Raw genomic sequence first — 9387 nt, 5'->3', positions numbered from 1 at the left:
TGAGTTCAACACGATGATACTTGGAAGTGAGATGCTGAGAAGCTTATTACCCTTGGGTACTTGGTACCCCTAGAAGCTTGGTGGTGCCTCGGAGCTCAATCATTGTGGTGTGATGCTCCGGGCAAGCGTCGGGTCTCCAATTAAGTTGTGGAGATTGCCCCGAGCATTTGTGGTCACCTCGAAGCCATATGTGCCGGCGATGCTAGGTCGACACCTATGGGGATGAACATGAAACCCTCGTGATTGTAGGGCGGGGAAAGACAACGTTAAGAGCAGATCTAACGATCAACACCCGGCAAACCTTTTTACCCAGGTTCGGGCCGCTTACGCATAAAACCCTACGTCCTGCTCGTCTGATTATACTAAGCGTTTTTTTGTCGTTCGTTACAATGATGATAACCGTCCTCTTGGCCAATCTCCAAAGAGTCTAACCCCTTGTGAATGAGCTAAGGGCCTCCTTTTATAGCCAAAGGGGTCACTTACAGTGCTTGATGGTAGGTTCAGGAGATGTTAAAGTGAACCTAGAGCGGTGCTTATCCATCTACCGCTATGAGGTGCATTAAATGCACGTCATGTCCTTGTCAGCAAAGTGTTGGTGAAGACATGTGTCGAGGTGTTTCGACAGCTGGACGCCCTGCTGGCGCATGCGGAATGCGCTGGAACTCGGGGGGCGGTGGCACTGTGCCAAGGGTGGTCGCCCTTCAGTGCCTAGCCACGTCATCCCGGCAATGGTGCTTGCCGGGTACTTGAGTCTTCGTACCGGCAAGGAAGCTTGCCGGGGGTTTCGGTTGTCTTCCCTGCGAGGGAGGCTCGCCGGGGTCTTGTGCTTGGTGCGTACATCACGTCTATTAAACGGACCTTGCCTTGGATGTCTTCCCGACAAGTCAAGCTTGTCGGGCCTTGGATATCTTGGGGGTGCGTGTGGTATGGACTCTACCATGCCTGCCGTTAGTGGCTCTTTGCGCCCGTGCACATGTCTGGGGCACTAGAGACCCCAATCTTTAGTGCACCGACACGAGCCCTGGGGCTTAGGCCACACACACACGGGGAGCATTGATGGGCCAGGCCCAAAGAGGTGCACGGGCCTTCGTGGTTGGATCTACTGGCGGTTGCCTTTCCCCATGCCGCGCATCGGATGCGCGAAGTGGGAGGTCGTGCACGGAGTGGCCTCTTCGCCTCCTGAAACGCCTCTGCCATGCGCGTGGCATGCGCAGTCATGAATGGACAGGTGGCAGACAAGGCCTTGAAAGGCGCACTAGTGGCTGGGCCCGCCCGTGCATGCATTGGCGCATCGGGGCGGTTCTCAGTTCGCCCGCGAGCTCGAGTGATTGGTCGTAGAGGGTGGTGGCTTCTGGAGTAAGGGAGGCTAGCTCCAGTGCCCCCATCCTATAAATTGGGAGCGTTGGCGAGGGTTTTTTGTCACTCAACTCCTTATGAATCCACCAACTCCTTGATTCTAGCCTTCTGAATCTTCTTCTGTCTGCTGGAGGCGCTTGCCCCTAACCATGGTTAGGGGACTGGGTCGGCCACCATTGGCCGTGACGGCAGCGAGGGATCTCGTTCGGATCATGTCACAGCTTTTGAGGCTGCCGAGGCGGAAGGCGTCCCGAACGCCTGTGGTGGAGGAAGGGAGAGAGGCCGTGGTCGTCGCGGAGGTCGAGGCTGTGGGAGGCGGAGCGCTATTCCAACGCCTCCGCCTTTCCCGGGGCTTGCTCCTGTGGCGGCCCTCCATGTTGCTTTAGGGGGTCCCACTTGTGCTTCTTGACTGCTGCGAAGGGAGCCCGAGCGACTCTGGCTATCCTGCCTCAAGCGATAGCGACGAGGAGGACAGTGGTGGCGGTGAGGTTTGTGTTGGGTTAGGGCCACGGGGTGTCAAACATGACGTTGACTCCCTGGGCCCCAACTGGACATAGACCGCACCGCCGTGGCTAGCTCGCGGCTCACTCCCGCCCAGCCGGGGTGCCTTGTTGGAGCTGGCATCGGTGCCTCGTGTTTGAGGAGGATGCACCTCCACCAGCTCTGACGTCTCCAGGTCCTCTGCTTGGGCCATATTACCGGAGCGGGTATTGGTCCCCCGGCTCCAGCAGGAAGCGCGCCCGCCGGCTCCGGATCCTTCGCTCCTTCCTGTGCACTGATACGTCTCAAACGTATCTATAATTTTTGATGGTTTCACGTTGTTATCTTGTCAACTTTGGATGTTTTGTTTACCATTTATATCTTTTTTTGGTCTAACTTATTAACTCAGTGCCAAGTGTCAGTTCCTATTTTTTCTAGGTTTTTGACTCTTTTCACATCTGATTTTGGAACGGAGACCAAACGGACTAAAATCCCCAAAATGATTTTTTCCCAAATGGAAGAAGACCGGGAGGCTTGAGGGCCAAGAAAGTGGGCCCATAGGGAGCCCACAAGCTCTGTTGCCGCAGCCAGGGGGGGTGGCCGCGGCAACCAAGCTTGTGGCCCCCCTGGCGCTCCCCTGCCCTAGGTCTTTGGCCTATAAATTCCCTCAAAATCCAGAAAAAGCAGGGCGTACACGAAAACACTTTTCCGCCGCCGCAAGCTTCCGTTTCCGTGAGATCTCATGTGGAAACCCTTCTCGGTACCCTGCCGGAGGGGACTTTGGAGTTGGAGGGCTTGTTCATCAACATCATCGCCCCTCCAATGACTCGTGAGTAGTTCACATCAGACCTACGGGTTCGTAGTTACTAGCTAGATGGCTTCTTCTCTCTCTTGGATCTTCAATACAAAGTTCTCCATGATCTTCATGGAGATCTATCCGATGTAATCCTCTTTGGCGGTGGGTTTGTCGAGATCCGATGAATTCTGGATTTGTGATCAGATTATGTATGATATATATTTGAGTCTTTGTTGATTTCTTATATGCATGATTTGATATCCTTGTAAGTCTCTCCGAGTCTTGGGTTTTGTTTGGCCAACTAGATCTATGATTCTTGCAATGGGAGAAGTGCTTGGTTTTGGGTTCATACCGTGTGGTGACATTTCCCAGCGACAGAAGGGGCAGCAAGGCACGCATCGTGTTGTTGCCATAAAGGTAACAAGATGGGCTTTTATCGTAGATATGAGATTGTCCATTTACATCATGTCATCTTGCTTAAGGCGTTACTCTGTTCTTTGGACTTAATACACTAGATGCTTGTTGGATAGCGGTCGACATGTGGAGTAATAGTAGTAGATGCAGAAAGTATCGGTCTACTTGTTTTGGACGGGATGCCTATAGATATAATCATTGCCATAGATAACGTCACGACTTTGCGTGGTTCTATCAATTGCTCGACAGTAATTCGTTCACCCACCGTCTACTTGCTTTCATGAGAGAAGCCACTAGTGAACACTACGGCCCCCGAGTCTATTCACACCTATCGTTTTCACTTTCGCTTTTACTTTGCTTTGTTTCTTTGTTACTTTCAGTTCTCACTTGGCAAACAATCTATAAGGGATTGACAACCCCTTCATAGCGTTGGGAGCAAGCTCTTTGTGTTTGTGCAGGTACTTGTGATATTCCTTCACTGGATCGATACCTTGGTTCTCAAAACTGAGGGAAATACTTACCGCCGCTGTGCTACATCACCCTTTCCGCTTTGAGGGAACACCAACGCAAGGCTCCAAGGCCACGTGGGAAATCCTTTGCATATTTGCCTAGGAAGTCCCTAAAGTCGTAGCCGTAGCACAAGGATTACTCGTGCCATTGCTGAGGAGTATCAACACAAGAATCGTCTCCCTCAGCACGCTTGTTTCTGGCACTGTTGGAAGGTGTTTTGTTGCAGTAGCAGAAGTATTTCTGGCGCCGTTGCCGGGGATGGAGAGATCTATCCAAGTAGGTCTCGCAAACTCATCTCTTGCATTTACCTTTTTTTGCCAGTTGCCTCTCGCTTTCCTCTCTCCCACTTCACATTCGTCGTTTTCATTTGCCTTTTTCTTTTGCCTTTTTGCCATTTTTCTTTGCCGGTTTTCTTGCTTGCTTGTGTGCTTGTTAGTTTGTTGAAGTCATCATGGCTGAAAACACCAAACTTTGCGACTTCTCGAGTACCAATAATAATGATTTTATTAGTACTCCGATTGCTCCCGCCACTACTGCGGAATCGTATGAAATCAACGCAGCTTTGCTGAATCTTGTTATGAAAGAGCAATTCTCTGGCCTTCCTAGTGAAGATGCCGCATCCCATCTCAATACCTTCATTGAGCTTTGCGATATGCAAAAGAAAAGAGATGTGGATAATGACATGATTAAGTTGAAGATTTTTCCTTTCTCGTTGCGAGATCGCGCAAAAACTTGGTTTTCTTCTTTGCCTAAAAATAGTATCGATTCTTGGGATAAGTGCAAAGATGCTTACATATCCAAGTATTTTCCGCCGGCTAAGATTATCTCCTTATGTAACGATATCATGAATTTCAAGCAACTTGATCATGAACACGTTGCACAATCTTGGGAGAGGATGAAGCTTATGATTAGAAATTGTCCTGCTCATGGCTTGAGTTTGTGCATGATTATACAAATCTTTTATGCTGGTTTGAATTTCGCTTGTCGCAATATCTTGGACTCTGCCTCAGGTGGAATGTTAATGGAAATCACGTTAGGAGACGCTACAAAACTCCTAGACAATATCATGACCAACTACTCTCAGTGGCACACTGAAAGGTCACCTGCTAGCAAAAAGTTACACGCTATAGAAGAAATTAACTCGCTTAGTGCTAAGATGGGCAAGTTGATATATTTGATTGCTAGTAGAAACGCTCCTTTAGATCCTAATTACATGCCACTATCTTCCTTGATTGAGAGTAGCAACGCTAGTTTGGACGTTAATTTTGTTGGTAGGAACAATTTTGGCAACAACAATGCTTTTGGAGGAAACTATGTTCCTAGGCCTTTTCGTAGTAACTCCTCTAACAATTATGGCAATTCCTACAACAATGCTTATGGAAATCATAACAAATTACCCTCTAATTTAGAGAGTAATATCAAAGAGTTCATCAACTCTCAAAAGATTTTCAATCCGTTGATAAAGGAAAAACTACTCAAAATTGACGATTTGGCTAAGAGCGTTGATAGGATGTCTTGTGATATTGATGCTCTGAAAGTTAGATGTGCTCCTCCCAAGGTCAACTCCTCTTGAATCTTTGTTTTTGCGTGTCAAACCTATTGATGAAGGGGTTGGATATGATTCCACTTTGGTTGAAAAACGCCCCAATGATTCGGAGCCCACCTATCTTGATGATAAAGGTGTGGAGAGTGTAGTAGAAGAAATCAAAATTTTGGGTAGTAATGAAACTCCCACTTTGGATTTCAAGGAATTCAATTATGATAATTGCTCCTTGTTTTAATGCATTTCTTTGATGCAATCGATTGCAAACTCTCCACATGCTTATAGCCAAAGCAAAGCGTTTACCGCGCATATCGTAGATGCTATGATGAAATATCTTGAGGAGAAGCTCGAACTAGAAGTCTCTATACCTAGAAAACTTCAAGATGAGTGGGGACCTACTATTAAAATCAAGATCACAAACTATGAGTGCAATGCTTTGTGTTATTAGGGTGCTAGTGTTTCCGCGATTCTGAAGTCTTTATGTGATATTCTTGGTTTTCATGAGATTGAAGAGTGTTCTCTTAATTTGCATCTTGCGGATTCTACTGTCAAGAAACCCATGGCAAGGATCGTTGATGTTCTTATTGTTGCAAGTAAGAACTATGTACCCGTGGATTTCATTGTACTTGACATAGATTGCAATCCTTCATGTCCCATCATTCTTGGTAGACCTTTCTTAAGGACTATTGGTGCTACCATCGATATGAAGGAAGGGAATATTAGATTTCAATTTACTCTAAAGAAGGGCATGGAGCACTTTCCTATAAAGAAAATAAGATTGCCTTATGAATCTATGATGAGGGCTACTTATGGTTTGAGCACCAAGGATGACTATACATGATTCCATCACCTTATGCCTAGGTAAGGGCGTTAAACAATAGCGCTTGTTGGGAGGCAACCCACCAAATTTATCGTTTTTCTTTCTATTTTGTGTTTTCCACACTTTCATAATTCTGTTATGATTGTGTTTTTTGTGTTTCTTTTGCGTTTGTGCCAAGCAAAACTGTTATGATTAGTCTTGGGGATGATCGTTTGGTCATGCTGGAAAATACAGAAACTATCTGCTCATGAAAAGAATTTTCATTTTTTTTATAAGGGCTTTTGAGTTGATTCTTTTTTGTGCTGATTCCTACGCAAATTCTTCAGAATGTAGAAATTTTTCAGAATTTTTGAAGTACCAGAAGTATACGAAGTATACAGATTGCTACAGACTGGTTTACTGTTAACAAATTCTGTTTTTGTTGAGTTGGTTGCTTGTTTTGATGAAACTATGGATAGTATCGTGGGGTATTAGCCATGGAAGATTGAAAATACAGTAACCCAACATCAACATAAGTATAATTTAAGTTTTCTATAGTACCTAAGGAAGTGGTGGTTTGCTTTCTTATACTAATGTTATCACGAGTTTCTGTTTAAGTTTCGTGTTGTGAAGTTTTCAAGTTTTGGGTGAAGTTCTTATGGAAAAAAAGATAAAGAGTGGCAAGAGCTCAATCTTGGGGATGCCCAAGGCATCCCAAGATGATTCAAGGATGTCGTAAAAGACTAAGCTTGGGGATGCCCCGGGAAGGCATCCCTCTTTCGTCTTCAATCCAACGGTAACGTTACTTGGGGCTATATTTTTATTCACCACATGTTATGTGTTTTGCTTGGAGCGTCTTGTATCGTAGGAGTCTTTTATTTTTGTTGTGTCACAATCATCCTTGCTGCACACCTAGAGAGAGAGACATGCACTCACCGTGATTTTGTCGAGCTTCACTTATATCCTTAGGTTAGACAATTCAGCTCACATGTGCTTCACTTATATCTTTTGAGCTAGTTGATTTTGCTCTATGTGCTTCACTTATATCTTTTAGAGCACGGCGGTGCGTGGCTTGGTAGTTGATCTATGCTTTGAAAGTAGTCTCAAAATGGGTAGTTATCCAAAGGGATACAAAAACTTCCACCTTCATCTGCATTGAATAGTTAGAGAAGTTTGATTCATCTCAACTAGTTTTGAGTTGTGGTTATGGTAATATTGAATTTATACTAGTAAGGTGTTGTGGATCTAGAAATACTTGTGTTGAAGTTAGTGATTCCCGTAGCATGCACGTACGGTGAACCGCTATGTGATGAAGTCTGGGCATGATTAGTCTATTGATTGTCATCCTTTGAGTGGCGGTCGGGATCACATGATGGTTTATACCTACCAACCCTTCCCCTAGGAGTATGCATTGAATGCTTTGTTTCGATTACTACTAAAACTTTTGCAACAAGTATATGAGTTCTTCATGACTAATGTTGATTCCATGGTTTAGATGCACTTTCACCTTCCACCATAACTATCTTCTTTAGTGTCGTGCAACTTTCGCCGGTGCACAAAACCCACCATTAGCCTCCCTCAAAACAGCCACCATACCTACCTACTATGGCTTTTTCAAAGTCATTCCGAGATATATTGCCATGCAACTACCACCATGACATGTGCCACCACGTATACATTGCCATTGCATGATCGTAAGATAGCTAGCATGATGTTTCCATTAATGTCCATGCCATGCTAGATCATTGTGACGGTACACTACCGAAGGCATTCCATATAGAGTCATCGTTGCTCTAAGTTTTGAGTTGTAAGTGTGATGATCATCATTGATGGAGCATTGTCCCATGTGAGGAAATAAAAGAGGCCAAAGATGCCCACCAAAAAAAAAGAGGCCAAAGAGCCCATCCAAAAAACAATGAGAGAAAAAGAGAGAAGGGACAATGCTACCACCTTTCCACACTTGTGCATATTAAGCACCATGATCTTCATGATTGAGAGTCTCTCGTTTTGTCACCACCATATAGCTAGTGGGAAATTTTCATTATATAACTTGGCTTGTATATTCCAATGATAGGCTTTCTCAAAATTGCCTTAGGTCTTCGTCAACAAGCAAGTTGGATGCACACCCACTAGTTTTCTTTAAGAGCTTTCACATACTCTTAGCTCTAGTGCATCATTTGTATGGCAATCCCTACTCATTCACATTGATATCTATTGATGAACATCTCCAGAGCGCATTGATATGCCTAGTTAATGTGACCATCTTCTCCTTGTTTGTCTTGCAACCTCCACCACACTCCACACCCCTTATAGTACTAAAACCATGGCTCACGCTCATGTATTGCATGAGAGTTGAAAAAGTTTGAGAAAGTAAAGGTGTGAAAACAACTACTTGGCCAATACCGGCATTGTGCATGATTTAAATTCGTTGTGCAATGATGATAGAGCATAGCCAGACTATATGATTTTGTAGGGATAACTTTCTTTTGGCCTTGTTATTTTGAAAGTTCATGATTACTTTGCTAGTTTGCTTGAAGTGTTATTGTTTCCATGTCAATAGCAAACTATTGTTTTGAATCTAATGGATCTGAACATTCACGTCACATAAGAGGAGTTACAAAGGACATCTATGCTAGGTAGCATGAAAGCATGAAAAAATCATTCTTTATCACTTCCCTACTCGAGGACGAGCAGGAGTTAAGCTTGGGGATGCTTGATACGTCTCAAACGTATCTATAATTTTTGATAGTTTCATGTTGTTATCATGTCAACTTTGGATGTTTTGTTTACCTTTTATATCTTTTTTGGGACTAACTTATTAACTCAGTGCCAAGTGCCAGTTCCTGTTTTTTCTGTGTTTTTGACTCTTTTCAGATCTGATTTTGGAACGGAGTCCAAACGGAGTAAAATCCCCAAAATGATTTTTTCCAGAACGGAAGAAGATCGGGAGGCTTGAGGGCCAAGCAAGTGGGCCCACAGGGGGCCCACAATCCCTGTTCCCGCGGCTAGGGGGGAGGTCACGGCAACCAAGCTTGTGGCCCCGCTGGCTCTCCCCTGCCCTAACTCTTTGGCCTATAAATTCCCTAAAAATCCAGAAAAAATCAGGGCGTCCACGAAAACACTTTTCCGCCGCCGCAAGCTTCCGTTTCCGCGATATCTCATCTCAAGACCCTTCCCGGTGCCCTGCTGGAGGGGACTTTGGAGTTGGAGGGCTTCTTCATCAACATCATCGCCCCTCCAATGACTAGTGAATAGTTCACTTCAGACCTACGGGTCCGTAGTTAGTAGCTAGATGGCTTCTTTTCTCTCTTGGATCTTCAATACAAAGTTCTCCATGATCTTCATGGAGATCTATCCGATGTAATCCTCTTTGGCGGTGTGTTTGTCGAGATCCGATGAATTGTGGATTTGTGATCAGATTATCTATGATATATATTTGAGTCTTTGCTGATTTCTTATATCCATGATTTGATATCCTTGTAAGTCTCT

The sequence above is a fragment of the Hordeum vulgare genome, chromosome 7H (assembly GCF_904849725.1).
Source record: "Hordeum vulgare subsp. vulgare chromosome 7H, MorexV3_pseudomolecules_assembly, whole genome shotgun sequence".
Lineage (NCBI taxonomy): Eukaryota > Viridiplantae > Streptophyta > Magnoliopsida > Poales > Poaceae > Hordeum > Hordeum vulgare.
The sequence above is the reverse complement of the archived record's forward strand: the minus strand, read 5'-3'. Positions refer to the sequence as shown.